This window comes from Nomascus leucogenys, chromosome 25, assembly GCF_006542625.1.
Source record: "Nomascus leucogenys isolate Asia chromosome 25, Asia_NLE_v1, whole genome shotgun sequence".
Classification (NCBI taxonomy): Eukaryota; Metazoa; Chordata; class Mammalia; order Primates; family Hylobatidae; genus Nomascus; species Nomascus leucogenys.
The window spans coordinates 1,788,787-1,802,228 of record NC_044405.1 but is presented as its reverse complement, the minus strand read 5'-3'; the positions used below and the strand labels follow the sequence as shown (position 1 = coordinate 1,802,228).

Genomic DNA, 13,442 nt, shown 5'->3' with positions numbered 1-13,442 from the left:
ATGTGGCATGGCTACCATCACTTTTGTGGCAGTATAAACACATAGCTTTTGCCAAGGCCCTACGTTAAAGGGAACATGTATCTATATGCCTGCATTGTTCTGTGTGAATCACGAAATAATTCTCAGGGATTGACTTATTTTCTGGCGAAGATAAGTGCTTTTGTGTTTCCCTTCTTTTGTAGTTTTCTCCCTAACAGCCTGCTTGACTCTGAACAAATGAGGACAGTTAACAAAATATATGTGTGCATACTTTTTAAACCTGTGCTTTAACCTCACTTCAGCTTCTTTCCTACTTAGATCGCAAACGTTGTTAGAGACTGACCAACATGTCAGTTTGTCTAAATTCTCTGAATTGCATATTGTCTGTTCACCAGAGCTCTTACTCAGGTTAAGTCTAGGTTAATTAACTGTGTTCCTTTTTCTAAGGCAATAAATCTCAATCATCTTGTTTTTCTGTTGTCTTAGCTGTAATTTTGATCTTATAGTTAAAAATTTCTATAAGATCTTATAAAGATCTTCCAAAAATCTTATAATGTCTTATAGATCTTATAATTCCTTTAAAGGGAACTGTAATCTGGAATGCTTTTCTCATAAACACAAATTAGAATTTGCTTCAGATGATGACAAGATCTCAGATTGAGGTCTGTAGATAGCATCTTGAGTGTCCAAAATAGCTTTCTTTGAATTCTGCATCGTTTAGATGCCAGTCTTATAATGGATCTCTCAGTCACATCAACACCCGAGTCTATGGTGATGACAATGTTTGTGCAAAGTGGTTGCCAAGTGACTGCACAATAAAGTTTTCTGAGTAGTTGAAATAGATAAGTCTTGAGTCAATCAGTACATCTGTACCACATTCATGTGGCAAATGCTGCTTTATGGAGATGTTTCTGATACTGACCTACAATAATTCAGCCAAGGTAAGTGAGCACTAAATATGCGATAAAGAAATTTGCTGCTTTCAATTTTAGCAATCAATAAAATAAAAATTATTTAATGTTGATTTCAACAAAGCCACAATGCTAACTGAAACGTTAAGCAAACAAATAGTCTTTTTCTTTTTTCACGTCTTAGATTGGCACTTGAGGACTGCTTGTTGGGTAAATTGTGATTATTCTGAGCTAACTGTCTTAACAATTCTGCTTTATATAGTATATAAATGTAAGAGGCAATTCTTACATTAGTAGGATTCATGAAAATGTACATAAACAGATCAAACATAAAACCAGATCTAAGGCTATATCGTTCTGTCATCAAACTCAGTATCATTGATCACATTGAATTATTAATTTGAATATTTAAATTGTTTTTGCTTGATTATTCTTGGAATTTTACTTGGTTTCATGGTTGTTGTTATGTTACAAATTTAAAATATTTATTCTTAGTTTTATTTGTATTTAATATTATACCTAAGGGCTTTTAGTCTAAGCATTTTTTCTTTAAATTGGATCTAAAAGATAAATGAGAATTTTGCAAAAAAAACCTCATGAAAACAACAACAAAAGATTCCTCTCCTTTATTCAAAGGATCATGAAGAAAAACCCCAACTAAAAAAACATCCTTGAGAAATATTCCACCCATTCAAGCTGTAGTAACACCACTGTTAGCCAGATAAAATATACATTTTTGAAAATAAACATTTTATTTGGTGATTTCCCAATACCATAAGAGTAGGTGATAGAAGCCAATGATTCATTTTTACTGCTTATTTTCAAATGAAAGCTGTAATCTTCATATCTTATTTTAGAGAAGTACTGAAATCTTGCATTATGAAATACATCCATATAACTGCTATGTCATATTCTTAGAAATGTTCTTACTATAAGCAGAAATTCTTACTTGATTTTCTTGTCTGCCTTTGGTTATGTTTTCAAAATGTGTGCCTTGTGAGGATGTTGCAATACGAATACTAATATTATTACTGCTAATAACACTAATGAAGTAGAGCTGACAAATCCTTGGGATTTTGTAGGGTTGAAAATCTTATAAAATGCTTTCTCCTATGTTAATTCTCACAATGGCATTTTGAAGAAGATCTATGACTCAATTTACAGGTTAAGAAATTGAGGCAAAGAAGCTTACCCAAGGTCATAGAGTTAGTGAGTAATTTAATCAAGGAGACTTTATCTTGGCAACTTCTAACAATTATTGCGTCTTCTTTTTCTCTTATTGCCCCCAAACCATTCTAACAGCTCTCCCTCTGTCCTTCCTGCCCCCAGCTTGTCTCCCCTTCCAGATGATCCTTCATGAAACTACAAGAATCCCTTCCTTCCTTCTTTCTTTCTTCCTTCCTTCTTTTCCTCCCTCCCTCCCTCCCTCCCTCCCTTCCTTCCTTCCTTCCTTCCTTCCTTCCTTCCTTCCTTCCTTCCTTTTCTTCCTTCTTTCCTTCCTTTCTTCTTCTGTGCGTATGTGTGTGTGTGTGCGTGTGTGTGTGTGTGCATGCGTGTGCATGTATGTGTCAGACTCTCACTCTATTGCCCAGGCTCGAATGCAGTGGTGCAATCCTGGCTCACTGAAGCCTCGACCTCCTGGGCTCAGGTGATCTTCCCACCACAACTCCCTGAGTAGCTAGGGCTACGGACGCACACCACCATGTCCAGCTAATCTTTTGTAGTTTTTGTAGAGACAGGGTCTTGCCATATTGCTCAGGCCGGTGTTGAACTCCTGGACTGAAGTGATCCACCCACCTCAGCCTCCCAAAGTGTTGAAATTACAGGGGTGAGCCACCACGCCCAGCTAAATTATTTCCTTATAGAAATAAACCTGAGTCTGTCACTCCCCTTCTCATTAAAGAGCCTCTGCCAGCATTATTGACTGAAGGGCAGAGTATCACGAGCCTGACATCTCTCTTCATCCTCACCTTGTAGCCATCTTTCATTACAATCACTGCAAATTGCATAGGATGAAGGACAAATAACCGAAGAATGTCCCATTAGGTGGGCAATAGGCAATTATAGCATTGAAGCACAATGGTATTGTCAAAATTTCTTGAAATCAATTTCACATATTGTTGTACTATCTCAAGCAGTTCTTTTTGCTCTCACATAAATTCCTATTTGCTTATTTAAGGTCCCCTTGTGAAGAAACTTGCTGCGATTATGAGCTAATAATGCTTCAGATATTTCAGTCATGATATGCTTAGGCCAACTACAGGACACACTGCCATTGCCATGGAAATTACCAGGTGCTTTCATTTTTCTGTGTCTGGAATGTCCTCCTTGCCACAACTTGCCTGACAAACCTATCCTTACATTTTAGCTCAACTGTGTTGTGATGTCTTGCTAATTTCCTTAGGCAAGGTTAGGGTATTTATCTCATCCTCTTGTCTAGCATTCTGTCCATTCCTCCAGAAGATCAACCATCCTCTATTTGCAATGTTTTTAGAAAGCTGCTACATGTAAGGAAGAGAAACAGAATCACCTATAATTCTATTACTTAGTATAATTTTGGCTTTACTCATTGCAAGTTTTTCTAGGATCTAGCTGTTTTTCTCTTTTTATTTGATAATTCAGTAATCCTACTATACATATGAGTGCCTTCTGCTTCCTTTCATTATTTCATGTCTTTGAAACCATCAGTTTTAATGTCTGCGTACTGTTCAATTATATATCACCGATTATTTATCATTTCCCAAATCTTTCAAAATATGTTAATTTATTTAGTTCTTCTTTAATCATATATATTTGCAGCTCCAGTTCTGTCACTAAGCTTGGCATGTTAAATATTCAGTAAATTAGTGATTAAAAAATCTTCTGGCTGTCTGGAAACTGATGCGATTTCCCTATTATCTTGCTATTTTGATGATAATTACAAATGCTAATTTGGGATTTGTGACTAATTTCCCCAATATTAGTTGAAAATTTATAATGAGGTGGGAAATGAAGCGAGAAAGGTAGAAAAGCTCTCTCTGGATATTTTAGTTTGAAAACATGCAATATTACAATTCCTGTGGTTATCATGACCATTCCAGATAGACGATTGTGTTTAAAAGTGTTGCTCCTTCCTCAGCAACACTTGTAAAGTGTTTGATAGAGTCAAAGCAATATTTCCTTTGACTCTATCAATAGCAAACATTATTTATCAATGCCACTAACGGAATAGAAAGAAGAAGACGCCAACATCTTTTACAAAATATCTAATGATTTATGCTTGGATAGATATCAAGCATGTGGCATGCAAATATTTTTAAAAATATTAAATTAATAGTAAACTGAGAAGGTTTACTCCTTCAGAAAGGGGACAATTGTCTTGTGGCTCAAGGAAATGTCACAGAATGAATAAATGAGAGTTAACTGTAGAAAGCTTTGCCTAACTTTTTGGCCTTTTTAACCAACATCAGGATTTGCTTCACCCATCAGTGGAAGGTAGGAGTGGGGAATGGGATAACAGGTGAGTGGGTGAAACACCTTCCATTTGACCACATATATATACTAAGGGTCAGTGAAGCTAGCTGATATGGCTTGGCTGTGTCCTCACCTAGAATTTCATCTTGAATTGTAGTAATCCCCATGTGTCAAGGGAGAGACCAGGTGGAGACAATTGAAACATCGGGGCGGTTTCCCTCATACTGTTCTCGTGATACTGAGTGAGTTCTCACGAGACCTGATGGTTTTATAAGGGGCTTCCCCCTTCACTTGGCTCTCATTCTCTCTCCTGCCACCATGTGAAGAAGGATGTATTTGCTTCTCCTTCTGCCTGATTGTAAGTTTCCTGGGGCCTCCCTAGCCATGTGAAACTGTGGGTCAATTAAACATTTTTTCTTTATAAATTACCCAGTCTCATGTATGTTTTTATTAGCAGCATGAGAACAGACTAATACACTAGCTGGCTCTGACAAATAATTGTTTGCTAAAATAAGTGATGTATTTGGAAAACTGTTGACGTTGGTATTTAATACATTGGCTTTCATCACATAGTAAGAAACATAATATGGAAATAGTCTGGTACAGAGGAAGAAACAAGGAATTTGGATTCAGGCATGGGTTCAAATTTCATTTCAATTTTTTATGACTTCTGAGATCTTAGACAAGTTATTTAACCTCTTTGATCTTTAGATTTCCCATGTATAAAATTGTCAAGTTGATATAAAAGTAAAAAGAGGCAAGCACTTAGCATCTGACACACAGTAGGCATTCAAAAAGTGGGAGCTATTATTATCATCGTATTATCTTACATATTGGCATATAAAAAACAAATAGAAAAACTTGGCTTTTGTCTGAAATAAAAAAGCAATTGACATGAGAAACATACTGAGAAGAACAGGTTATCACAGGACTCCTGGCATTTTTTTAAATATCATCTGGAACTTAGTTTCTCTGATATTGTTTTAAATCCATAAACTTCTCTATTTTGGGGCACAGGCCCCCTGAAGGACATCTGAAAACTTCCAATGCACCTATCATTGATTGAGTCAATAAACTTTGGGTTTCTGGTCCACAGAAAATAGGAATCTCCAAAATGACACCTTTAGTTGCATAAAATTGGGGGTAGTATCTGCTTTGAAATACTACCCTTGAATTATTCCATCTGAAGTCTCTAATCTGAGTCCAGTAAAAACCTCTTGCAAATGAGATCTACCAACCAAACAACATAACTGTGCTCAGATTCTCCTTTATACTTAGAATATTTTTCTTCCCAAATATATCAGTAAAAAGAGCTTTGCGTATTCAAGAGAGAACAGCAAGCTCACAAATAAAGACTCTTCCTCCATGTCCTGTTCTTTCTTCTGGACAAGATACTAATGAACATATGGAAATGTCAAATCCTTTCGGAAGGAAAGACATATTAATGAAAATGGGAGGAATAAAAAGGGAGGTTGGGGGAAGAAGAGAGGGGATGTGAATAAAGTATTTATTTAATTAAAATATACAAGAAGACTAAATTTGAGGTTCATGAGATAGATATAAATGAACTTTCTACCCAAAATGGATTTTGGAGAAAGTAAAATCAAAGTAATTTGGCTGGGGTTTGATTAGTACTGTGTGAATGTGACTGATTCTGAAGAATGGTTCATTAAGTTATGCCCAAGCATATGCAATATCTCTTTAAGAACTATCATTTCCTTTTGTAAATTGGCAATTATCTTTCCTAATACATTTATATCAAGAAAGAAATTTGCTAGCTGGGATACATGGGAAGATACGAAACATTGATGGATGAATCCTCTTTAATTTGAAAAGACAATCAAGTCCCCTTTTCCTGAAGAATGCTTTCTCTCAGATTTTAGTGAACAATTGGTACCACCCCATCCTGCCCATAACTTTTCCCTAGAGTAAATAGGAAGGGTGTCATTTTCACTATTACTCTTAGAGTAATAGAGTTCTACTGTTGTCTTAAATCAAAACTTCTCATTTGTGAGCAGACAAAGCCTTTTTGCACGTGCCCCTCCTAACCATCTATGAAGACGCTTTTCTCTATTCCGTGACTGAACTAAGTGAGTTCAAAGGTTTTTAAGTAACCTGTCCAGTGGCACACTATTGGTGAGTAGAAAATGGAAATGGAGGCCTCAAAAATCCTAGTCTATATTCTCATGAACTCATTGAATCAATTCAATGTCATCTTGGAAGGCCACAGACAACTGTGGCAAGGAATGCAGGCAGGTAGACGTTCATGTTGGGAGACTGGCATATAAGATACACAATAAAAACCTTAGTAGCAACAAATGCTTTATGGTCTAAATTGGTATAGGTAGCCAAAAGGAAGGTAGTAATTTTGAGAACATCAGATCAGGAACATAGAAACAAGGTGTTAGAATGAGGGAAAGGTCACCTGGAAGAAGTAGAATATAAACAACAGAGAAGATACTCTTTGAAAACACTTCATTTTGGTCTCAGACAGGCATGCAATGAGATAAGAAGATTGCTATGGTCTGAGTATCTGTCTCTCCAAAATTCATATGTTGAAGTCCTGACCCCCAGGTGATGGTATTAGGGGGTGGGGCCTTTTGGGAAGTGATTAGGTCATGGGTATGGAGCCCTTGTGAATGGGATTAATGACCTTATACTGTAGGACCCAGGGAATTCTTTTAACCCTTGCCACCATGTGAGGCACAGTGAGAAGACGCCATCTATAAACAAGAAAGGGGACCCTCACCAGACACCAAACCTGCCAGAGCCTCAACCTTGGACTTCCTGGACCCCAGAACCATGAAAAATGAATTTCTATTGTTTATAAGCTACTTTGTCTACGGTATTTTGTTATAGCCAGCAGCCCGAATGGACTAAGACAAAGATTTTATCTATTTTACACTGTGAATGACTGTCAAGTAGAGTCTTAGCAGTTAAGATGATTTTGACTCTCGTGTAGTCATCATTTATTCTACATTGTATTCAAGTTTGAACTTTCTATTGTGGGCTATATTTCACAAACATCAACAATTTTTTACCCCTCCTGGAAATTACTACAAGAAGTAAAAACTAAAAAGGGAAAAAGTAGAGACAGAGGGCAGCAGATGATAATTCCTCAATATTAAAAGTAAAGTAAGATGAGTTTCCTGCACTCTTTAGGAATCAAGCTATTGCTATAAAATTACCTGGAAGACTATTTTCAAGCTCAAGAGTAGATGGAGCTCTGTGTCGTAAAGGGTTAGTTTTTGAACACTATTTGAACTGAATTTGAACACTATTTTCCTTCATAATGGGTGTGGATGGGAACAAAAACCAACTTCTCATAATGACCTCAAACATCCCAGGAATGCAGTCTGACCCTTCCCGAAGATGGGATGGCCGGCAGGGTGCATGACCATGTGGGATGAGGATTCTTTATTTACTTCCCCAGAGGATATGAAATGAATGGTTCATAGGATTCTGTTTTCAAGGGTTTTGTTTGGCTCATTTCAGGGAACTCCCTTGTACAATGATGTTGGCGTCTTTCCGAAAAATGTTGATGCTTAGATAAGTTTATAATATCTCATCCCAGGAAGCGATTTATGTCTCCTATATTGTGAGAACTATCTGTTCAATTTAACTGCTCCTATGTTGTTTATATGTGGGAAAAATTTTGTAACACTAGGAAAAAATTAAAAATGGCACAACTTTTGGATAAGCAGGGCCTTAAAAAAATCCACAAAACCCTGGGTTTGAGTTCTGTCTGTATAACGAACCAGCTATATGATCCTCAATAAATAATAATCTCTTGACATTTCAGTATCTAATTTAAAAATGAAAATAATAAAACATGCTTAGTAGATGCTGTAAGTAGTCAATAATAAAAGTATGCTAAAGAACCCATAATCTTTGGGCACAGTATACTCGATAAATCTTGACTACTAGTTTTCCTTCTATCTCACTTGTGAATTCATATTTTATTAACCTATAAGTACGGATTTGGCTGAACACGGTGGCTCATGCCTGTGTTATCCCAGCACTTTGGGAAACCGAGGCAGGAAGATCGCTTGAGGCCAGGAGTTCAAGACTGGCCTGGACAACCTAGCAGGACCCTGCTTCTACAAAAAGATTTAAAAAATTAGCCGAATGTGGTGGTGCATGCCTGTAGTCCTAGCTACTCAGAGGGCTGAGGCAACAGGATTGCTTGAGCCCAGGAGTTTGAGGTTACGGTGAGGTATGATGGCACCATTTGCACTCCAGCCAGGGTGACATAGTGAGACCCTGTCTCAAAAAAAGAAAAAAAAAAAAAGGATGGTTTTATTTTTCACTGGCATTCTTTGACATATTGAGTCATTTAGATTTCCAAGAACGTGATGAAGTAAGAAGATATTGAAAATAATATTTCTTTAGAAAGTTGATGTTTTTATTTCTAGGGTTAATACACATTTATATTGGACATCTATGAATAAGTGCTAGAGTTATTAAGAAAGATTAGTACAAGCTTTGAAATTTAGACTCTTTCTGTTTCAAAGAGTATCTGAGCTCAAAATGTGATGCAACTTCTGTGCATTAATCCATCGCCTACTCCCACAGAAGCCGCCTATTATGCCTTGATAACAGCTTGTCATCCATTTGGCAGAAGTTTTATCCTTTGAGAACAACCAAATTCCAAATTGTGGAGGTGTTTTTTAAAATGGCAACTTTTGTTTTATTCTTTTTTCTCTGTGTTCATAAGAGTAAAAGAAAATTCTACTCTTTAAAAGTAAAGAATTTAACGAGCCTAAATTTTACATTAGATTTAGTTATGCCTTTAAAACTTAGCATTCAGAGTACAATTAATTTACAATTTCTTTACAACAAAGAGATATTAGATACTGAACTCAAATTGAAAAATCCTTTTTCATGAGCCTGGCAACACGTTCTTCTTTGGGAATGGTTTTGGAAGTCCACGGGTTTTTGTGCAATTCTAAATTTTAAATCTTTGGTAATAATACATCACTCATCTTAGTTTCCCTGCAATTATCCTCACTTTTACACTTAAGAATTAAAGAAGCAAACACAAATATAGCAGGATGGCTTGGAGTAAATAAGAATACCTGGGAACTAGATGATTTTTAAATTTTTTTTTTCCTTGTAGACCAGGCACAAACCTGTAGATCTGAAATTCTAACTTCTGAACTAAATATAGCTCTATATTTTGGCTTTGATTGGTTAATTTTATACCTATGTTACTATCTTAGTGTATTCACTTATTTGATGCTACTATATAATTGTGACTTTTTTGAATAAGAAGTCACATGAATCTCAGTCTTTTATTTACACAAAGAATCACAGGTAATTCAAAAGCCTATGACTCGAATATACTTTGTCAATGCTGCATTTGTAATGGGACAAAAAGAGCTTTGATAACAAAGTCCAAAAATCATTAAGTATTAAAATAATTATTTGGAAATCTGGCAATTACACACACACCCCACAAACTTTTTTTGTCATTTACTTCTTTAACACTTTATTTTATTCAGAAATAAAAATTTTATTTGTCAATTGCTGACCCATCCAAAGTAACATTTTTTAAAGGAGAAAACTGAATTTCTGAGAAATTAATTACTTTTACTAAGGTCGCACACTGGGCAGGGAAAGCCCAAAGTCTCATCTGGGTTTGCCTACCCCCATTGCTTTTATTTGTTCCACATGATCCATATTTTGACATAGACAGTCAAGCTGAGAGCTCTTCCCTCAGAAGACATCATTTAACAAGCGAGAGAAACATGTAAACAACCATTTATAATGTACTTGAAAGCAGAATACATTTTACTAGTTTCACTGAAACTCCTATAATGGGACCAACTCAATCTGTCTGGATACCACTGAGGAAGATTTCATTGAGGAGCAGGACTGAGAAGGAACAGAAACTTTCAAGAGAGAGTAGGAACGAAGGCATGAGAACAAGAGGAAATAGCACATGTAAATGCTTTGAAACATAAGGGAACAGCTCAAAGTTAGGGAATCACAAAGAGGAGCGTGTGATAAGAACCTAGAAAAGAAGAAGACGCATGAAGACTTGAAGTCTCAGACACCATGTTAAGAAATTGAAACTCTACAGTATAAGAAAGTGGAAGCCATAGGAAGGTTTTAATCATAGGAAGAAACTTCATTTACTCAGCAAATATTCGAGTGTCTATTATTACCAGGCACTAATCTCATTCATAACTTGGAAAGATCTGACAGCAATATAAAAGACAGACCAGACATGGGAAAGACTGGAAGCTATTTCGAAACCTTCAGGCAAAAATGATGACACAGAATTGAGGTAGAGACTGCATCTATTTCACCTTTGGGTAAACTATTGTCAGGTGGTAAAATAATAGCAAGCGTCATTTTTGTAGCTTTCCCCTCTCATCGCCCTACCTGCAGTTCCCCAGAAGACCTCTAAGGAGCAAACAAGTTTGTCTTGAACATAAATAGTACCACCTGGCTCGCTCCAGTCACCACTGTATTTCACTACCATGCCTAAGACACTGTCTCCAGTGGAAGTCAAGTTTAAGAAAGAAACTGTTGAGACAGTTCAGCAGTATAAACCCCCATAGGCTTCTGCCTATAGCCCAGGGCTTCAGAGCGCTCCTGCTTTACTTAGTGAAATCTTTTCCAAGTTGCTTATGTTATTCAGGAACACGGTAGGTTTGGCTCAGTTCCTGGGCCTTTTATGTAAAAACTCATTAAGAAGCGAGGAGGACTCTTCCCTACTTTGCCAAGCATCTTATGCTACCAACAATTTAACTCATATCTTTTCCCCTCTTTCTTTTTGTCCTCTTCACATTCCAGCTGTTGAATGTAAGTTTAGAAACACCAATCTAAGAAGAAAGGTAGAAATAAGCACACAGGCAAAGGAGTTCAAGTAATTGAGTTTTACTGTAATGTTAATGTAATGTACGCAGAATTTGCTTCAAGAAATCTTTATGCGTACCCCCCAGGTCTGGGACCGTGTTTCACAGTAGAGGGTAGTTTTTAAAAAAATTATTATTTCTGCTGGCCTTTTTGCTAGAACAGTTTTGGATTCACAGCAAAATTGAGCTGAAGGGACCGAGATCCAAATACTTCCTGCCCAAACATATGCACAGCCTTCCCCATTATCAACATCCCCCATGAGAGTGGCACATTTGTTAAAACTGATGAGCTTAACTTGATGCATCAGCAGCAGCTCACCTGCCAAAGTTTATAGTTTACATGAGGGTTTGCTCTTTTTTATAAAATGTGGAATGCTTTATGAATTTGCATGGCATCTTCGTGCAAAGGCCCTGCTAGTTTTCTCTGTGTCACTCCCATTTTACTGTACATGCTTCTGAAGGGAGCATATCATTGGTCTTTTTACTGTATCCATAATTTTGCCTTTTCCAGAATTGAAACCATACTGTATGTAGTCTTTTCAGATTGGCTTTTTCACTTAGTGATATGCATTTAAGTTTCTTCAGTGTCTTTTTATGGTGTCACAACTTATTTCTTTTTAGCACTGAACAATATTCCATTGTATTCATATACTATAGTTTGTCCATTCACCTGCTAAAGGACACCTTGGTTGCTTCCAAGTTTTGGCAATTATGAATAAAACTGCTATAGACATCGTGTAGAGGTTTTTGTGTGGACATAAGTTTTCAATTCTTCATTAGTCAGAGTTCTCCTAAGAGATAGAACCAATAGGAGATGATAGACAGATGATAGAGAGATGATAGATAGATGGATAGATGATAGATAGATAGATAGATAGATAGATAGATAGATAGATAGATAGATGAGAGGGAATTTATTAGGGCAATTGGCTCATGGGATTATGGAGCCTGAGCTCCACAATAGGCCATCTAGAAGCTGGGGAACCAGGAAAGCCAGTCCAAATTTAAAGGACTAGAGCCAACAATATAACTCTCAGTCTGAAGCTGAAGGCATTAGAAACTGGTGGGCCACTGTTGCAAGTCTCAGATGGCAAAGGCTGGAGAACCTGGAGTTTTGATGTCCAAGGGCAGGAGAAGAAATGTGTCTCAGTTTCAGGAAAGAAAGAGAAGTCACCTTTCCTTTGCTTTTTGTTCTATCTAGGCCCTTAGCTGATTGGATGGTATCTGCCCACATTAGATTAAGGCGAATCTTCCTTTCTCAGTCCACTGATTTGAATGTCAATTTCTTCCAGAGACACCCTCACCAACAAACCCAGAAATAATGCCATACCAGCTATTTGCACATCCTTTAATCCAGTCAAGTTGACACCTAAAATTAACCATCATGAACTCTTTTGGATAAACACCAAGGGACGCAGCTGCTAGATCATATGGCAAGAATATATTTAGTTTTGTAAGAATTGCCAAACTGTCTTCCAAAGTGGCTATCCAAATTTGCATTGCCACCAGCAAGGAATGAGAGTTCCTGTTGCTCCTCGTCCTTGGCAGCATTTGGTATTGCCAGTGTTCTGGATTTTGGCCATTCTAATTTGTGTGTAGTGGTATCTCATTGTTGTTTTAATTTGCATTTCTTGGATGATATATGATGTGAAGCATCTTTTTGTATAGTTATTTGCCATTTGTATATCTTCTTTGGTGAGGTGTCTGTTAAGGTTTCTGGACAATTTTAAAATCATGTTGTTTGTTTTCTTATTGGTGAGTTTTTTGTGTATTTTGGATAACAGTACTTTATCAGGTATGTCTTTTGCAAATATCTTCTCCAAGTCTGTGACTTGTCTTTTCATTCTTTTGGCACTGTTTTTTACAGGTTTGAAATTTTCAATTTTAATGAAGTCCAGCTTTTGATGTCATATTGAAAAAGTCACATATTGAAAAAGGCTAGAAAAACCCAAGGTTTTCTAGATTGGTGTGTCTAATCTATTGGCTTCCCTGGCCACATTGGAAGAAGAATAATTGTCTTGGACCACAAAAAATACACTAACACTAACAACAGCTGATGAGCTAAAAAGAAAGAATCACAAAAAAAATTTCATGTTTTAAGAAAGTTTACAATTTGTATTGGCTCACATTCAAAGTCATCCTGGGCCACATACGGTCTGTGGGCCCTGGGTTGGATAAGCTTATTCTAAATTTTCTGTTGTTATCTTCCAAAAGTTTTATAGTTTTGTGTTTT

At 36.7% G+C, this 13,442-nt stretch overlaps 1 long non-coding RNA gene and 1 other non-coding gene across 2 annotated transcripts in view; one reads left to right on the top strand and one right to left on the bottom strand.

Moving 5' to 3' along the window:
- The first annotated feature begins 847 nt into the window (after positions 1-847).
- Positions 848-13,442, top strand: part of LOC115833168 — a 53,617-nt gene continuing 41,022 nt past the window's right edge. Inside the window, exon 1 of the long non-coding RNA XR_004028617.1 lies at positions 848-920. This is a non-coding gene — a long non-coding RNA (uncharacterized LOC115833168). The remainder of the gene's footprint in view (positions 921-13,442) is intronic.
- On the bottom strand, positions 11,571-11,677 carry LOC115833184. The gene has a single exon (XR_004028630.1). It is a non-coding gene; the product is annotated as a U6 spliceosomal RNA (small nuclear RNA).